At 45.4% G+C, this 17,976-nt stretch overlaps 1 long non-coding RNA gene across 2 annotated transcripts in view; it reads left to right on the top strand.

Annotated features, from left to right (window-relative positions):
* The window catches only part of LOC149332346 (uncharacterized), a 29,152-nt gene extending 11,435 nt beyond the window's left edge, over positions 1–17,717 (top strand). The window contains exon 4 of one of the 2 annotated variants that reach the window (XR_016285149.1): positions 17,352–17,717. This is a non-coding gene — a long non-coding RNA (uncharacterized LOC149332346). Of the gene's footprint in view, positions 1–1,250; positions 1,368–17,351 lie in introns of those variants that run through there. The other variant, XR_016285150.1, reaches the window with a different exon arrangement.
* Positions 17,718–17,976: the final 259 nt, after the last annotated feature.

The raw sequence follows: 17,976 nt of genomic DNA, 5'->3' as shown, positions 1-17,976 counted from the left end.
ATGCATTTCAAGAGTGTTGACAAATATCTCGAGAATGGTAAAGATCGTGTAAGGCAGCCAAGTTAACCTCGTCTGTACCTACCATTGCAGCCTAGGCCTCAAAACCAGTAACTGCAACGTGCACTAACCAATTTTAGTTCATTAGGACATCTGGTTCCTGACCTTTTTGGTGTTTATTAAGCAAAAAAATATTACAGTGAAGATGAGAGCTTCATAGCAGCTTTTTTTTTTCTCTCCAGAAAAATACGGCATATGGTTTCTTAAATTAAACTTGGCAATACATACATGTGTTCCTGGCAAATGTGCCATCACACAGGAAGAGGCAGAGAGACCAACATCGATGACTGGCATGCAGACTGGTGATTCTTTGGTGGGATGATTGTCCACAAAGATTTGAATATAGCTGTATTCTGAAGCAGTTTTGAGGACAGAAAGGGTCGAGATTGTCAGCCATACTTTATTTAAGCACAATTTAGAACATTTCTGGTGACAGGCACACATCTTCATGAGAAGGCCTAAAAGGTGCGTAATTGACCACAATGATTGCAAAAGCTTCGGTAACCATCCGGTATTTTTCAACAGCCATACGCCAGACAACTCGCGCAACATGATGAAAAAAACTGGATATGGCTGTCCACTAACAGCACTGTTAAAAATACACTTGACAGAATTCATAGCAATACCACGGCCATGCTAAAATAGAATACATTAGCTGAAAGTGGACACCGCATAACCACTGCCCATGAGGACATAAGCAAGAAATTTTTCTTTGGCATGAGAGCAGTGGCAATGATAAGGTAGCCCTCACAGCAGTAACACTGGAGCTATGGTGATAACTGGAAAGTATGAATCGCAATGGTTGGTTTTGTGCAGATTCAAATTCAGATGCTAGTGATCTACCACAGACTTATGGTACATACTCCAATTTAGACAGAACGAGTGAAGTAATTTTACTGAGCTAGAGGAAAGGTAGAATTCAGATGCAGATACAGACACCCTAACGTACGGTTAGCATTGTTAGCAGTAAATTCAAAATGCAATTTCTAAGAGGTGAGAAGTTATATGCACACTAAAGTATTAGTACAAAGACAGTTTCCAAGGTAGTATTGCAAAGTTTAAAAGTGGCTGTTACAACGCCACATTAAGAAGCACACACTTGTTAATGTTAAGTTCCTAGTGCCATGTTCGTTTCAAAACTCGGTTAATATCAGGTTGAAGAATAGAAGCGTAAGAGTCGCTGTTAATTTCAGAGCCTAAAGACAGAAGAGGCAGCGTTGTTAGGCAAGAATGGGGGCATCAAAGTGTGAAAACGAGAAAAAGTAAGGGCCCAAGAACCCTGGGGAATGCCTGAGCCCACTGGAGAAGAACAGGAGGTAAGTTGATCTGCAGTCACACAATGAGAATACTAGTTGGTGAGGGAAGACGAGGTTACTGAATTTGAACTTTTTCAAAGGCTTTCGAGAGAAAGAGAGCTATTTAATGAAAAACAGATTTTAGCCGGCGTGAATATTCGCTGACATGCTAGTCTGCGTAGGGGAGGGAATAGGGAAGTAAAGATGGAAGAAGGGTGGTAGAAAACAGTGCAGTCATTGAAGAGGGTTGCAACGCAGTAGCTCACCGCATGATGGCTTCTTTGGATGAGACCAAAGTCAAGTTCTGTGCATGGACAGCAGGGTGATCAAGTGTTTGGCAATTTAGAGTTTGTCTAAAACACCAATAGCGTCGAAATAGGCAAATAAGAATATCATTGCACGTTGCTGCTGTCTGTGAATAACCTAACAGAGTCCACTGTGAGTGGCACTCGGGTGACGGACTGCATGCATTGTTCGTAGCGCGCACGTCCGTTGGCGTGCGCTGGACATTCGAAGAGGATATGAAGCACAGTCTCAACTGAGCTGCAGTTGTCACAATACGGACTGTCTGCTTGCTTGAAGCAGTATCGTAGACTGTTCGTAAACGCAACACTAAGACAAACAAAATGATAAACTGTTTCTAGATGACGCGCAGGCCCAAGTGGTAGTCTTGATTTGAGCTGTGGGTCGATGGAATGGAGAAAGGGGTAATGATGACTTGGCGAGTTCCAGAGGTAGTTCTTTTCATCCTGGGTATATGGTTTGGCGAGTTGGGAGGCATCTGATTTTGTGAAGAAGGTGCGCTTGTAGTTACGGTACAAATCAAGGAACATGCAGTCTGCCATAGAACCCTGGCCAGGATGAAATGCACATCGTGTGTAATACAAAAAAAGCTGTGTCTTGCATAAAAATGTTTCATGAAACCCCTGCTGGCAGTAACTGAGAAAGGAATTTGACTCTAGGAAACTTGCAAGGAGAGAGTAGATGCCATGTTCCATGGTCTTATAGAGGATGCTAATAAATGAAATGGGTTGGTAGTTAATAGAAGAATGCTTGTCTTCAGACTTGTGCATTAAAACCACCTTCCAATCATTGGGGACCCAACCAGACTCCATAAATTGCTCAAACAGTTTAGAAATGAATTATAGCCCTATAAACTTTCATATTTTTTTAGAAGTTTAGAGTTGATGTTGTCCATACCGCATGGCGGTGATATCTTGATTTTTTCAACCCCAACAGGTTCATAACAATGCGGTTCACAAGAAAGAAATTACAAGGTGGATAACGAGGATATGTGATAATACCTGGCCACCTGATGCTTTTAGATTAACTGCAGAGTAATCCGTTTTGTTAGCAATGTTCCGAAATTGTTGGTTATCAATTAGCATCAGTGGCAAAGTGTGATTGAAAAATGACTCCTTTGCTTGTTTTAGTGTGGTTTTATATTAAGAAGCAGAGGACTAACACGCATCACACCAGTGTACAGAATTAGACATTTTGGTGGACTGAAACATTTTTTCCCTTGTTTTTTTCTAGTGATAAGTAAAGTAAAAATGTTCTCATATTTTGCACATAGGCTGCAAAGTTTAGTGTGCTAGACAGTAATAACCAGACACATAAAACAGCAAAAAGGCATTCAAAAGCTCCTTCTACACTGCAGCCTTTCTTAGCAGCAACTAATATTTTCTGGATACTAAAAATCAACATGCAAAAGGTAGAACTTTATTTTGTATACACAAAAATAATGGCACTTTTACTGACTGCATGCACATACTGCAGCCAGAGTTGAATGCACTGGGTAAATCCTCAAGGTCCTTTACAGCTTTCTGATGTCGATCAACCGAACAATGCAAAAGTGCAAGTGTGAACTCCATAAATGATGCCAGAACAGAATAAATACTGCCCTTTCTGAGAAGCATGAAAGAGCATTGCATCAAAGTGCACAAAGGTGGGCTGCATAAAAGCAACAACATGAGATGACTCGTACATGGCATCACGGACCTCACGGTGGCTGACCACACACCACTTCCACAGGGCAGGTAGCTATCAGCGGATAAGATGGATGAACAGGCTTCCTCCATTTCTTGGTCTACAAAAACGGCTATCCTAACAGGCAGAGGGATGCGCACTGAGAAGCCAAATGGCTATCCACAATATTCTGAAGCAAGTGAGTTAAGCAGAAATCAAGCTGACAATGAGATGAAATCTGTTGCCTTCAGATTTCAGCAGGAACAGAGGAAGATCCTACGCCGTTTCATTCAGTTAGCCTGTTTCAGTGCTTTCCCTAAAAACTTGGAAAATATGAGACACTACACATTTTTGTGCGGCTATGCTCAGTAAATCTGTTTTAAAAGAATACATGAGGAAGGTACCAATCAACAGCTTTACGTACGCCTACATTAGTGCACTGTACTTACAGAAATCAGGTCAATGAGTATGTAACCCCATCAGCTAAAGAATAATCACGCTTTCTTTCTTGCTCTGCAGAGCACCACTTCAGCAAAGCTTCCCATTTGTGCAAACGTTTCCTTCCTAGACAACTACTATTACACTCCACAAAGAAAAGAAGCGGCCAGCACATTTCAAACATACATTTTCAATTAGTCGGCAAGCTAAAACCTTACGATGATCATGCATAAAAACCGAGCAGTACACTTGCAATATCAGCTCGAAAGGTTGCGTCCGATGTCAGCTGCGAATGTAAACCCGATGTTTCATGGTTTCGATGATCTAGCTAGAACTGCCAGTGAAAGCCGCGCGCATCCTGTTCGTGATCAATTCAAGTGAAAACATTTCTGGCATACGTTTCGCGTAGACAAGCTCATATGCTGCCACAAAAATATTTTTTAGCCGCTAAGTTTCGTGGAGTTCAACGTGCCGGAGCAAATCGTTCCCGCTTATTTCACATAGCGATTTGTGGACGACATTCGAACGGCAGGCGCGGTACTTGCCACCATGGTACTCAAGTATGTTGACATTCGAGAAATTATTAACACACACCACCTTTTCCTTACGCAGAACTGCCAGTTGTCTTCCTGAACTTACCGAAATGATGCTCATTGCGTGAGAAGGTTCGCCGGCACTCAGCAGGGATGCCTGCCTGAACATGTCACTTTATGGTTCGTTAGCATTTACAGCACCTGGCAAAAGCATACGACAGGTGCAGCAGAGCACAAAAAGGACAGTAATAACACGACACACATCATTTACAACACATTTCATATCCGCGCCACGACCCTAGCACTACGTCACACAAAAAAGAACAGAGGGGAGGGACAAAGAGAAAAGCGCACGCAGCGCCATTACTGAAATTTTGTTGCAGGCGAAACTACGCCTTTTAATTAGAGAAAGACTAACAGTGCACAAAATCACAAGCACCAAATTTTAACTTTTTTTTTAAGTGCCTTGCTTTTTGACAAAAAAAAAAATAGTTCGTTAAGTTTTCGTCAGTGTCGCCATCTGTAGTGCTGTCACTCAAGCCTTCGCAATGGCGCGTCATTTGAACTCGCTGGTTTCAGCGTGCGCGTACGAGTCTCGTTGCGGGTCTGCACACAAGCACCTGCTGTTGAGCAATGCTAAACTTTTTTTTACGCTGTAGAAAATCCATTGCCTCAGTGGAACAGAAGTGGCAAAGAAACAGATGTGGTCTGATTCAGTTGAAATATAACTGCCACATTCCCAAGAAAATAAGTTTCTCCAGTTACTGCAGGTGAAAAACTTGGTGATAAATGGACAGTTAACGGGCAAGTGGAAATAGTTCATCATGACAAAAAGCGAGAAAAGATCAAGAATAAGTGAAAGACTGTTAGTCTTGTGTCTTTTCACTCTGTTCATTATGAAACCTTGACATGGAATAAAGTGGGCAAATTTTAAGCTTCCCACTCAGTGATGGGCAGTGAAGTTGAGATACATTGGAAACTGATGATGATGCTGGGTTTTGTTGACTCAAGGGCATCTAAGGCCAAAGAGCGCCAAACACAAGGTTTTTGGTTGGCTCAGGCTAAAATATGTACTGCTCGTGTTAAAATCAATACCGGGTGTATAGAGCCCAAGAGTAGTGAGTATGTTCATGATCATAGTGTGTCAGGAAGGTGTATAAGCCAGGTAGAATGGCCTAAAGAGGTGTATAGTGCCAAAAAATTGTGTTAAGAATTGTTGCATATAAAAGACGAAGCCAGGTAGTCTCAACCGCAGCCCTTGGTTGGGAAAGAAGAGCGAGGCATCTAGCAGCTACGGCTAAGCTCAGCCTTCTCCTTAGCAACGAGGAGGGGCTGAGGTTGCTTGGAGTATGAGATCACTTGTAGAAAGCCTACATGTGTTAAAATTTTGAAAACCCTATCCAATGAAAGCATGCAGTCACCACCTAAAAATAAAGAAGGGTGCAATGGTATTTTATACGTGTATAGCTCTGGGAAGTGCTGCCGTCTTTGTTTCCAATCTCGGGCACATGATTGATGCACGGACAACTGAGATGTGGGCTCCACATCTCGCGCACTGTGGTGCCGGTGTCCTTTAAAAGATGCAAGTGCGTGATGTATGTATGTCTTATCCTCAGTGTGCAGAGAGCAACTTCTTTGAATCTATTTTGTTTTTCCGTGGCATACCTTCCAGTCCTTGGTTTTATTGTGTGCAGTTTGTTCTCGGTTCATCCCAGTCCTGCTGCCACTCATTGCAGAGTGTAGTCCTCTAATATGTGGCCTGAGGTCCTGGTATGGAAGTTGGTTAACATTAATAAGACTCAGTTCAGCAGCTGACACAGCAAGCCAATATCAGCTCCCTCATTTCTATCTATGCCACAGTGCCCTGGTACCCAGCATATTGTAATTTTAAGGTTCAATGTGCGCGCAAACATTAAGCATTTCAAGAGGGAATTCATAATGGGGCTTTTATATGGTTTCCCAGAGGACAGGGCTATAACCACACTTAAGGAATCACAGTAAATAACAGAGGTAGGGATTTTCTTTTACAGGATGGACCCAACAGCCACCAGGATACCAAGACATTCTGCAGTAAATATGCTTGTGTGTCTATTCATTGTTTTTGTTTCAGAAAATTGACAGCTGCGAACTGCACATGAAACTGAAGATGTTTGGTTTTGGTTTGGTTTTATTGGGGTTTAACGTCCCAAAGCTACTCAGGCTATGAGGGACGCCGTAGTGAAGGTCTCTGGAAATGTAGACCACCTGGGGTTCTTTAACGTGCACTGCAGACATCACACAGTACACGGGCCTCTAGAATTTCGCCTCCATCAAGATCCCGCGGCCGGGATCGAACCCGCGTCTCTCAGGTCAGCAGCCGAGCACCATAGCCACTGAGCCACCGCAGCAGGGCCAAACTGAAGATGTCTTGGAGTCATCAGTGTAAAACTCTGTGCACTGATACTTTGCTTTTAGGGACATGAAGTGCTGTTTTATGCCAATTGGTGACCCATGCTTGCCAACCTCACAAAAAGATCTGTCACAGACAACTGGATGCACTTCCCAGGGAGCAATCATGTCTTTAGAAGAAGTCATCAGTATTAGAGACTGGTATGCTCATTTCTTGGACAAGTGCGGCGACTCTAATAGGTGAAGGTGGAGTTTCAGACGGTCTGCTTGAAAACAGCAGTGTACTGGTCGGGTTTCGCATAAGCACGCTGCATGGATGGTCGGCATGAGATAATACCTTAGTGGAGCATGCTATACTTGTAAACTTCGCCGTAGTTCAAGTGACTATCAGTCCACCTTAATGTACAAACTAGCAATTGGGCTTGTACGGAAAGCACCAGTAGCCAACCGCAGACCCCGGTGGTACATTGAATCGACCATTTTTAAGGTGGTTCTTCAAGCTGATTTGTACGCTACTCAGCCGTAGTCTATACATGATAGAACTACGCCATTTAGAAGACTCAGCAGGCAATCTCGATCTGTACCCCACGACTGGTGTGACACGATTTTTAGAAGGTTCAGTGCCTTCATGCATTTAAGCCTTAACTGCTCAATGTGTGTGACGAACATAAGCTTTTCATCGACTATGACTCCAAGAAATTTGTGGTCTTTTTGGACAGCAATACTCTGCCCGTTCAGTGTGATGTCGGGTTCAGGTCTAACACCGTTTTTTTAACACCGTCTTTTCTGTGTTGAGTTTAAATCCGTTCTTGTGTGCCCACTTTGATACTTTGTTCACAGATGGACAAATTACAGGACTTGTAGCTTATTTACAAATCGTCAACATAAATAGTGTAGGATATTGATCTCAGTAGGATGCTCAATTCATTCATTTTGACCATGAAAAGCGTGCAGCGAAGAACGCCGCCTTGAGGGAAACCATTCTCATATGAAGAACTGCTTAGATAAGGAATTCCCTACATGGACCTTGAATGTTTGTTCAGACAGACAACTCTGAATGGTGGTCAAATACATTGGAAACTGAGTTTTCGATTCATCACGATTGTGCAGGATAAAGGGCTCTCCCAATGATCTGCCATTATCCCTGCGCCATGCACCAGCCACAGCCACCAATCCCAGCTGATTTGCTAACCTCTGCATCCGACTTCTGGGCGTCCCCTGCTAGTTTAGTTACCTAGGAATCTAATGTGTTAGCCGAATAGACTGATAGTTATCTATTCTCTGGGTTATGTGTCCCGCCCTAATCCATTTTTTTTTTCTAATTTCTTGTTTATCATTAACTTAAAATTGTACTCTAATCCACACTGCTGTCTCTCAAGCTTTCCCCATCATTTTACTCCTAACAACAGGCTGCATTGTCCCGGTTATTTTAAAATCTGTTCTGCTAATGTCCATTTTTCATCCTCTCAGACAAGTGATGGCAGGGTGCAGCTGTTAACTATCTGCCTTTCGATCTATATTTTCTTGCAAGGGTTATTAGCAAACTGTTGTTCATTACATTACCTGTACAGCTGCTACATCGCTGCTCACACCAAGCGTGTGCCCCCGATGCTTGACCCGCATGAGTGAAGTGTAGGCATCTGAAGAACATTTATTGCACTCGAAGCAAAGCTTTTACAGCCATGAAAAGGACGGGAAGGAGGGAGGAGGGAAAGTGCACACTCCTATCACTTGGTGCATACATGCACAACTAGACTGTGCTGCACAATGATAAGCCGCAATAGGGCGGCTGTCCGTGGTTACTACAACAGTGTCTTCCAAATATACTCCTACCTGTCCTTATTTTCGAGGTAAATTCTTTCTCATGGTCCAGATCCAGAGTGACTACTTGGCTTAGATGCTGTACAATGTCAGTGCATGTTAAAGGACCCTAGGCAGTCAAAATTAATCCGAAGCTCAACCCCATGGCATCTCTAGCCCCACAAAAGACAGGTCTCTCATAGGCCATGTGCAGCTTTGGGATGCTAAACCTCTGCATACCATACCAATATCTCTCTAACCGTCGTAAACTGTTGTTCTTTTCACGAACTGTTAAAAATTAATTTTCACCCTATAATTTCTTTGAGCCTACCACTGCACTTTATTTAGGTCTTCAAGCATGCACTGTAAATTCATCCTCTGAATTGCAATGCCTGACTGGAATGTGACAATTTGATTGGGACCTGAAACAGACATTTGACAGCTCAAATGGGAGTCGAATTGCAAGTCTAAAATCAATTGGGTTGTCCAGCTTTAACTGTAATGCCAATTTCAATCTAATTGATACCAAATACGGTACCATTTATCTTTCTTTACAGGGACACATTCGTCTGCTGGTGGCTCTGTTGAGTTCATAAGATGTGGAGGGGGTGGAGCAGAGGGACAGTAGCCTCGCAGAGAGGTTGCGGAGTAAGGTGGAGTGAGAGGCTGTGCATGAAGCCAGGTCTTGACAGAATCGCCTACCAGGCTCTCCACAATCGCAAAACACTAGAGCGCAAGTGCCTTCTGGATACCTTTAACTCCATCTGGGAATCTGGTGCCCACTAGACAATTGGCTCGTTGCAGTTGACACCCCCCATCCCTAAGCATGGCAAGCAAGCAAGAAACCCTCTTAACTATCTCCCCATACATCTCACCTCTGCAGCTTGCAAGGTCATCGAACATAAGTTTCTGCGCTGCCTCACCTGCTTGCAAGGGCTTTTAACTTTCTCCACGAAACTGGAAGCAACTTTCGCTAATTCCGCTGATTCTAAAACAGCGCAAACAAGACAAGGAGGACGGCAGGAAACGTACAACAACAGCACTCGTGTTGTACGTTTCCTGCCGTCCTCCTTGTCTTGTTTGCACTGTTTTAGAATGAGTACTGAGGGGACGCCTTCGTCCCCTGCGTTCGCTTTCCCTCAACTCACTAGTTCCCTGTGGTTAGCTTCCCCGCAACGCACTCCCTTTAGTGGGGTTACTTTTTAACTAACAGGGGAGGGCGCTCGCGTCGCAGCGACAGCAGCGCCACGGATGGCGTGTTTTGCCGCTTGCGCGCGGGAGAAGGCTCTCTCTCTTCTCCCTGGGACCGGGAAGCGAGCGGACGTTTCGCTGGCGGCTTTGCTCTTCGTCAACGGGCGCCTCTTGGTCGGAACTTGCTCCCGCCAAGCCTGTCCCGTCCGGCCTCGAAGTTTTCCCTCTGCCCTACCGTGGGCGAACGTTCGCTCGTAACCGTGCTGGTGAGTCGGACATCCTCGATTCCTCAGTGTATTTTGTTGCTAGCTGGCGTTATTGTTGCTGTAGCAATAAATGCCTTGTTTGTGTCAGCCAGTGTGTCGTTCCTTTGTTCCCATAGAGCAAGGCCCGCCGTGGTCGGCGTGTGCTCAGTAGCGCTCGCGACCACGGGGTGGGGTCCGCGCGGCTTTGAACCGTGTCAGCCGCGCTTAAACGGGGAGAACGGATATATCTCCCCATTTTAAACCCCACAGTACCTACCAACTCGCCCAGGCTTCTACTTTGGCTATTCTGTTGCACTGCCAACTCAGTCAGCGATGTCGTTTCTAATCTCGAACAGTCCCTACGTAGAAACCACACAGCCTTCCTCTTTTTACTTGAAATCCAAAGTGCTTTTGACCTCATCCCACACTCCGCCATACTCTCCGCACTTTCACAACATGGAGTCTCAGGCCATCTCCTCCTTCTTCTCCACCTGGACTTTTCACGTCAGAGAAGGACATTGCCTGAGCTCCAGCAGGACCCTACCCAGGGGAGTTCCTCACGGTTCTGTTCTTTCACCTTTGCTCTTTAACCTAGTGCTCTCTTTCCTTCCTAAGGAAACTCCCTCTGTCGTCCACACAACTACATATGCTAAAGACATCACTCTTTCGACAACGTCAGACCTTGAATCTCTTGGCCTCTCACACTCCACAGCCAAATCCAAGACCGTCCTGCGGCTCGAAACACCTTCCCCAACCTCCTCCTTCACAGCGCCTCTATTCCCTGGCTTAGCAAAGTCTGATACCAAGGCCTACTCATAGACTGCAACCTAAAACAAGAAACTACCACTTTTAGATCTATTGCAGAATTGCACTAAGTCAACCGTGTGCTCCAAGAGCTGAATGAAGGTTCTGCCAGGGCTCTGCAACCAGCCCAACCTGCAGAGGCTGTACGTCCTATGAGACATTAGAACACATCTTTTACTGCCCTTCTTTCTCTACACCACTTGCTTCCCTTCTCCAAGGTTGCAGAAACCTAGGTTTACCTGCATCCAGCTTCGATGACCTACTCTTTCCCAAATGCAGCAGGTCCTAACACTTATCAGCCCTCCTCATCTTTTCCCCCTGCAGGGGCACCTGCAAGATGTAGATGATGGTGAGTTGCGACGCCATGCCTTTCCGAGCATCCGCAGGGACATCCCTGCAGGGGGATGATGGCAAGCAGTGTGCCACTACAGACCCGAGCACCCATGTTTAGCCATGCGCGGCAGCGCCGTGTCCGGGGAAAAGGAGATCCTGAAGGTTGAGCCGATGTCGAGCGTTTAGACCTTTAAGGCTGCTCGGGAGAGGCAACACACTACTTTGTGTTGCCTCCCGACCCGACCGGGGGAAATCGACAATCACCTTTTCCTATCCTCTATCTTTCACTTTCCTATCTCTTTCTCAACTCTCCTAGTGGTTCTGGGAGACTTCAACACACCCCACACCACATGGGCCTACAGCACCACCGATACCGCCCAAGGGGCCGCCCTACACGGTGCAGTAGATGCACTGGGACTAGATCTCCTCACCGACTTCACCTCTCCCATCCACCCGCACAACCACATATCCAACGATACCTCCTCCGATCTCACTTTCACCCGAAACATTCCACGAGCTGCCTTGACCAACCTAGGAGAGGCCCTAGGAAGAGACTATTTCGTCTTGTCGATCAGTATCCTGTCCCCTCAACACCAAACATCAATGGGCACCATCCACATCACAAACTGAAATAAATTACGGGTGACTGCACCCCAATCATTATCCATAGCAGACATAGCAAAATGGAGCCAATTCCTATATGAACATCACTTCAAAAACATCCGCTGCCTTCAACGCATTGTAGAATACCCTCAGCTTACAACCACCTCCTACACATATGGGAGGCACGGCATGGCCTCCTACATAGATGGTGACGACAAAAGCACAATCGCACACTTAGCGCCGCATAGCACACCTCATGGAGCAAGCCCAAGGATACATCTCCCAGGTGTCCACCCAAAATTGGCTCCGGTTTTGTGTTCCGCTCAAGGGTACACTAAGCACATCCGTAACCTAGACCATCCTCAGCGCCTCCTTAACATGGACACCACCAAAGCCGCCACCCATCACACCTTGCAGACCATAGCCCACACCTTAAAGGGCTCCGACCAAGCTCTGCTGGATGAGCTTCAGACAGAATACTTTGGTACCCACCACCTGCCCCCATCCAATGCTCCATACACCAGCCTCGCCAACCCAGACTGGATGCCCCCATCACCTATGTCTATGTTGCTGTGCGGTTGGCCACCAGGTCTAACGCCCCGGAAGTGGACAAAATTATGAATGCCATCATACGTAACCTCTCCAGGGAAAACATTCAGGCATTTACGACATACCTAAATGAGCAACAATGGATCCCTGGAAAGCTTCCTCCAGAGTGGAAACAAGTGGAGGTCATCCTCATTCCCAAGTTCAACAAACCTCCTTCAGTTAAGGCACTCTGCCCCATTCATGTCTTGCCTCGGCAAGATCTACGAACAGGTCGTTCATACCTGCCTCCGAAACCGTACTGATGCCAAGAACCTCTTTCCCCTGTACAAGATCGGTTTCCACCCTGGACTTTCCACTCAAGACGCCTTCCTCCTGCTAAAAACGACATACTCACGGGCATGCCATCTGGAGGCGAACTTCAAGGGGGCATTTGACATCGCCCACACAGCCATCCTGAACAGCCTCAATCATATCAACTGCGGCACCCGCATCTATCAGTACATCACCGCCTTCCTCTCCAACCGCACTGCCACAATCGGCATAGGCACTATGTGATCCCAACCCTTCGACACTCATAATAAGGGCACCTTGCAAGGAGCTGTCCTCTCCCCACTCCTTTTTAATATCGCTACGGCCCCCTTGGCCCACCAACTAGCTGCGCAGCAGGACTTCAGCTACACGTATGCAGACAATATTTCCTCAAGGTCTACACTGGGCTCCCTCGCAGCCAAGAAAGAGGCTCTTCGAAAAGCCATCCTAACCGTTGAGGATTTCTTCAACAGCAGTGGCATGCAACGAGCCCTGGAAAAACTGAAGTGATTCGAACACACGGACCCCGCTACAAGTCACCTGGCTCTATCTGCCGCCGAAGCCATGACCATCTCATTGAGAAATGCCCGCTTATCCGGGTCCTTGGCCTCTGGGTTCAACATGACGAAAAACCCACCCACACCCTGTAGACACTCCGCACCTCAGGTCTCAATGTCACCCGCATGATCCGCCGAATAGTGGGGCACGGAAAAGGCATGCGTGAAGCGGCACTCTCCGACTCGTCAAGGCCCTTGCTATCAGCCGCGGGATTTGCCAGGATTTGGTAAGTGGAAGCCAAGAGCGGGAGATCAACTACAGGCCATTTTTCTTGTCGATCATAGCACTGTGCAGTGTTATGTTCCAAATGAGAGCAGAAAGCATCAGAGTGATGAACTAGAAACACATTTTGCAAGAACAGGTTTGGTCTGGTTTACTGGGTTAACGTTCCAAAGCGACTCTGGCTATGAGGGATGCCATAGTGGAGGAAGGGCTGTGGGTTTAACCACTCGGGGTCTTTTAACATGCATTGACATATCGCACAGTACACAGGACTCCAGCATCTCGCCTCCATTGAAATGGAACTGCCACAGCTAGGATTGAACCCACGTCTTTCGGGTTAGGTACCAAGCACCATAACCACTGAGCCACTGCGTGAGTTTTTTTTTTTGTATGTGTTTGTGTGTCCTTTTTTTCCAAAAGCAGAAGTAAAATATAACTGTTTCACTCTGGAATGAAATCGTGGAAAGAAAAATGACCATCTTAATGTAGGTCGCTTTTTGCAGTACTTTTTGCCAGTGCATTCACTGCATGGTACAGGCACCATGTACAGGGTGCTCCATATTTATCAGTCAGGGTTGTAAAAAAATTCTCTTGCGCAAACCATTGGTCTATTTCTGCTAAAGCACAGACCACAGGGTAGCTTATGATATCTGTGTTTTCCGATAAATACTTTAACGTCGGAACTTTCCTGGACTGCCAAGAATCGGTAAAGGACTGGAGTCGTCTGCGCGCGGAATTTTCATGGAGGCGAGCGGGATAGCCGATTTGAGAGGCTTTGCCATCTGGTGAACTGCGAGGCAAACAATATCCCTGCTCGGAGCTGGGGTAGGTCTCGCAGTACCCCAGTTGGCACAGCCTGTCAAATATGCTGCTCCGCTTACCTAGACAAAAATTCTCCGTGCAGACAACTGTAGTTTTTCGCCGATTCTGGACAATTCAAGCAAGTTCTGATGTTTAAACCAATTATTGAAAAATGCAGACTATCATAAGCTACGTTATGGCCAGTGCTCAAGTTCAAACAGGTAAGTAGTTTGCGCAGGATAATTTTTTTTACAACCACGACTGATAAATATGGAGCACCCTGTATATCAAGGCATACCACTTCTGTAAACAGCAGCTTGCATGCACAGTCTCCTATCAGCCGTGAATGTAGGTTGCAATGCAAGCTGGGCTAGTTGGAGGCAGCACATAAAACTGTGCACAGTGTGAGAAATTAGACAGCAATAGAACAAACACATATATGCGTGCCAGCACTGTCTTGTAGCTGTGACAAAATAATATCTGCAGCCTGAATTTGTGAGGCAGTGCTGGTATGTGTATGTGCTCTTTCTATTGCCATTTGGTTTCTCATGCTGCACGCAGTGTATGTCATCATTGGAGCAATCGATGCATTGCTGTAGTCCTCGCAGAACATTTTCAGAAAACAACATCCTCCTTGACAGAAGGAATACAACTTGCTTGGATGCTGTCAGTGCAGCACAAGGGCTTGAAGAAGCTGATCTGGACCTGCAAGCACACAGAAGAGCCACGACAGCTGCCCTGGCAGTAGAAGTGCAACTTTCCCCTTGTGGTTACCCATGCTTCCCGACAACTTGAATAAGTTTTCGTCTAGCACAGTGAAATGCGTAGTGGATGGAGCAATTGCACTGACCGCCACAATTAAGTAGCAGGTTTTTATGCAGTTGGTAAAAAATTATAGCAACCGAAACAGAAAGAATTGCAGATTTAGACCACGACCTAGAATAAGAAAAATTGAATCTCGGCCCTAAGGGTATGACACGATAGCGTTATTGGTCTCCTGGGACTCCTCATGCCCCTCCTGGAGCAGTGGTGCAGCAGTTAGGCGATGCACCACTGCGCCCTGCGATGACAGGTACTCCCAGTGGTGAGCCCCATGTTGCTCTTCCCGAGCGACCAATCATTAATTTAACTGCCACCTGCCAAAGTAGGCAGTTTGCTCACTATCTGGTGGGCAGGTTGTGATGACGCCTCGAGGTCACGTGACCAAGATGGCCCACCTGCCTCCTAGGTTGCTCTATGGGCACCACCTGCCCGAGCCATGCACGCGGTTTTTCGCACACAATGCTGACGCTGACACCGGATTTTCTGGTGACCGTGGCGGGTGGCAGTTAAATTAATGATTGGTCGCTCAGGAAGAGCAACGTTTGTCGCACAAGTCCCACCGGTGACAGCACCTGCCATAGAAGAGCAGTGGCGCACCTCTAAACCACTGCACCACTACGCCAGGAGTGGTATGAGGACTCCCAGGGACCTCTGAATGTAACATAGAGAATGATGTTCTGCATTTATGGGAAAGAACCCACTATGTTCAACTCATCGCGTCATACCCTTAAGGTGGAGCTTTCAATTTCTACCTTACTCCCCCAGCAGCAAGTGCCCATTTCCCATTGTTGAACATGACGGCCAAGTAAATGAATGAATAAATTTAATTTTGGCATGACTGGCACATTCATATAAGTGGGGGAAGGGGAGTGCTAACAGCCAAATAAAGTTTGATTTTCATATATAGCTGTTATGAAAGAAATTTTTATACAGGTTACTGGAATGTTCATTGTATTTTACTGTATCATGCATGTATTCATCACTTTCTTAAATATACTGTAATACACCTTAAGGACTAACTTAATATATGCACCCAGATGAGATTTCTGACATTCAGTTTTAGGACATTATTAATGTAAAGCACAGCGGGGCTCAGCTAGTTGCTTTATAGCCAGTCATAAAGCATTTCATCTGAGTATCCTCAACCAATCACATCGCTACAGTACTAGTTGATTTACTGACCCCTGTTCATGAATGTGATTTGCAGAACTCACAGAGACTATGCGCAAACTTTCCGAATGCAGTTGATCACTCCTTGCATCTACATCTTTATCCCTTTTCATCCCGAATTTTTGTGGCGAGCACAAAAATTTGTGGTGGTTTTATCTCATTAAGAAGCTATTAAAAAGCTTGTAAACAAATTACGAGGGCAGTAAGTACAGTGGTTTTCAAGGGAGAACCATGTCCAGTATACTGAACACTGGGATTTATTTGTTGTCCTAGGAGTAGCACATTTTCATCTGCACTTTAAGAATTGTAGCTACTTTCTTCACTGTGAAGCACAGACTGTGGTTGGAATTTTTCCGCTTTGCCGCCTGAGTACGAATTGACATCAACGTTTGAGTAGTCTCCAAACAAAATTTCCTGAATTTCCTCATCAGTGAGAGTCTTTCCTACAAATAAAACAACCAAATGGTGCTCAGAAGCATGTTACTTGCATGACAAATCCACATCAGGGTGTTTCTCGAACGATAGTGGGAGTTATGTAATTTTGGCACCAAACAATATTGAAAATCAAATGTAGCCTGCTTGCGCAGGGATTAGAACAATTCGAACAATTAAATCCTAGTGACCAGTACATTGGAGATAAAAATATTATCACATTGCGAAAAAACTACTCACAACTAGGGCAAACTTTTAACCACATTGTTTCAAATGAAATTTGATTCACTTGCGAGAATTAATATATTTGAATTGGATGAAGAGGAAACTTTAAAAGAAATTGTTTGCTTGAGCACGTCGCGGTCCGGTCGTGGAAGCTGCCCTCCTAAAAAGATGCGGCCAAGAGAGGAACTATCATGATGGAGATATTCCTCGTCTCTTCCAGAAGCCATCAAAATGGTTTTGGTTTTGATTTAGCTTTGTTTGATTTTTTTCATTGCTTTTTTCTGATGTCCAGTGTACTGGTCACTAGGTTGGAAAAGGTTATAAAGCTGCCAATTTCAATTTAAGTTTTACATGCAATAACAAATATATTTTTGAGCAGTAAAATATAAGAGTATAAACCAAAAGTAAATAAAATTCAATAATTATTTTAGTAAAACATGGAATAAATAAACAAATAACTGAACAAACTCCAAGTCCTGCCCCCCAACCCCCCCACCCTCCAAAAAAGTTCCGCAGTCCCTGCCCTCTAATGACATTGCTCTTTTGCAGCTGAGCTACTCCTCACCAAAGTATATGTCTGTGAACCCAGACACCTTCTTCTGTCCCAGCGTTCCCCATGAGTGGTGACTATGGACTTCAGACTGCCCTGTTCCTGCTCATGACTTACGCCTGCACCGACCTGCCCACTAGGACTGCTGCTGAGAGAAGCTCAAGATTCTGGCTTACTTCCACGACTGCCACTGATTAGCACTGGCAACTGATCTCTCCAATAGTGTGCTGCCTTCGTTGCCGCCACCACTGCCTAGAACTACTCTAACTGTGCTTACAGTGCACTCGCAAATGCCATACAGAGCTGGGTGTATCGACGGTACTGTTGTCTGCATTGATGGTGACCCGGCTAACAAAGCTGCTGCTGTCATTCTATATTCAGAGCTTGATTTAATAAAGTTGCACTCCAAAGAGTGGAAATCAAATGCAGTTTGAAACAAAGGGGACAGGTGTGTTACTTTATCCCACACAAGTACATGCACCATGTCATGGTGCATGTACTGCAAAATTGAGAATTGTGGTTTACAACTGTAAGTTCACATCTCAATTCCAAACGATATACTCACCTATGCACAAAAGCTTCAGTTCCTCAAAGGCCTACATGTGCACAGGAGTATAACGAAGAGACGGAGGGGTATTAATAAACCGAGCATGTCACCACTCTGTTTGGGAGGGCGCACTTTC

Source organism: Amblyomma mixtum, chromosome 8, assembly GCF_055824585.1.
Source record: "Amblyomma mixtum isolate Tamu chromosome 8, ASM5582458v1, whole genome shotgun sequence".
NCBI lineage: Eukaryota > Metazoa > Arthropoda > Arachnida > Ixodida > Ixodidae > Amblyomma > Amblyomma mixtum.
The sequence above is the reverse complement of the archived record's forward strand: the minus strand, read 5'-3'. Positions and strand labels throughout refer to the sequence as shown.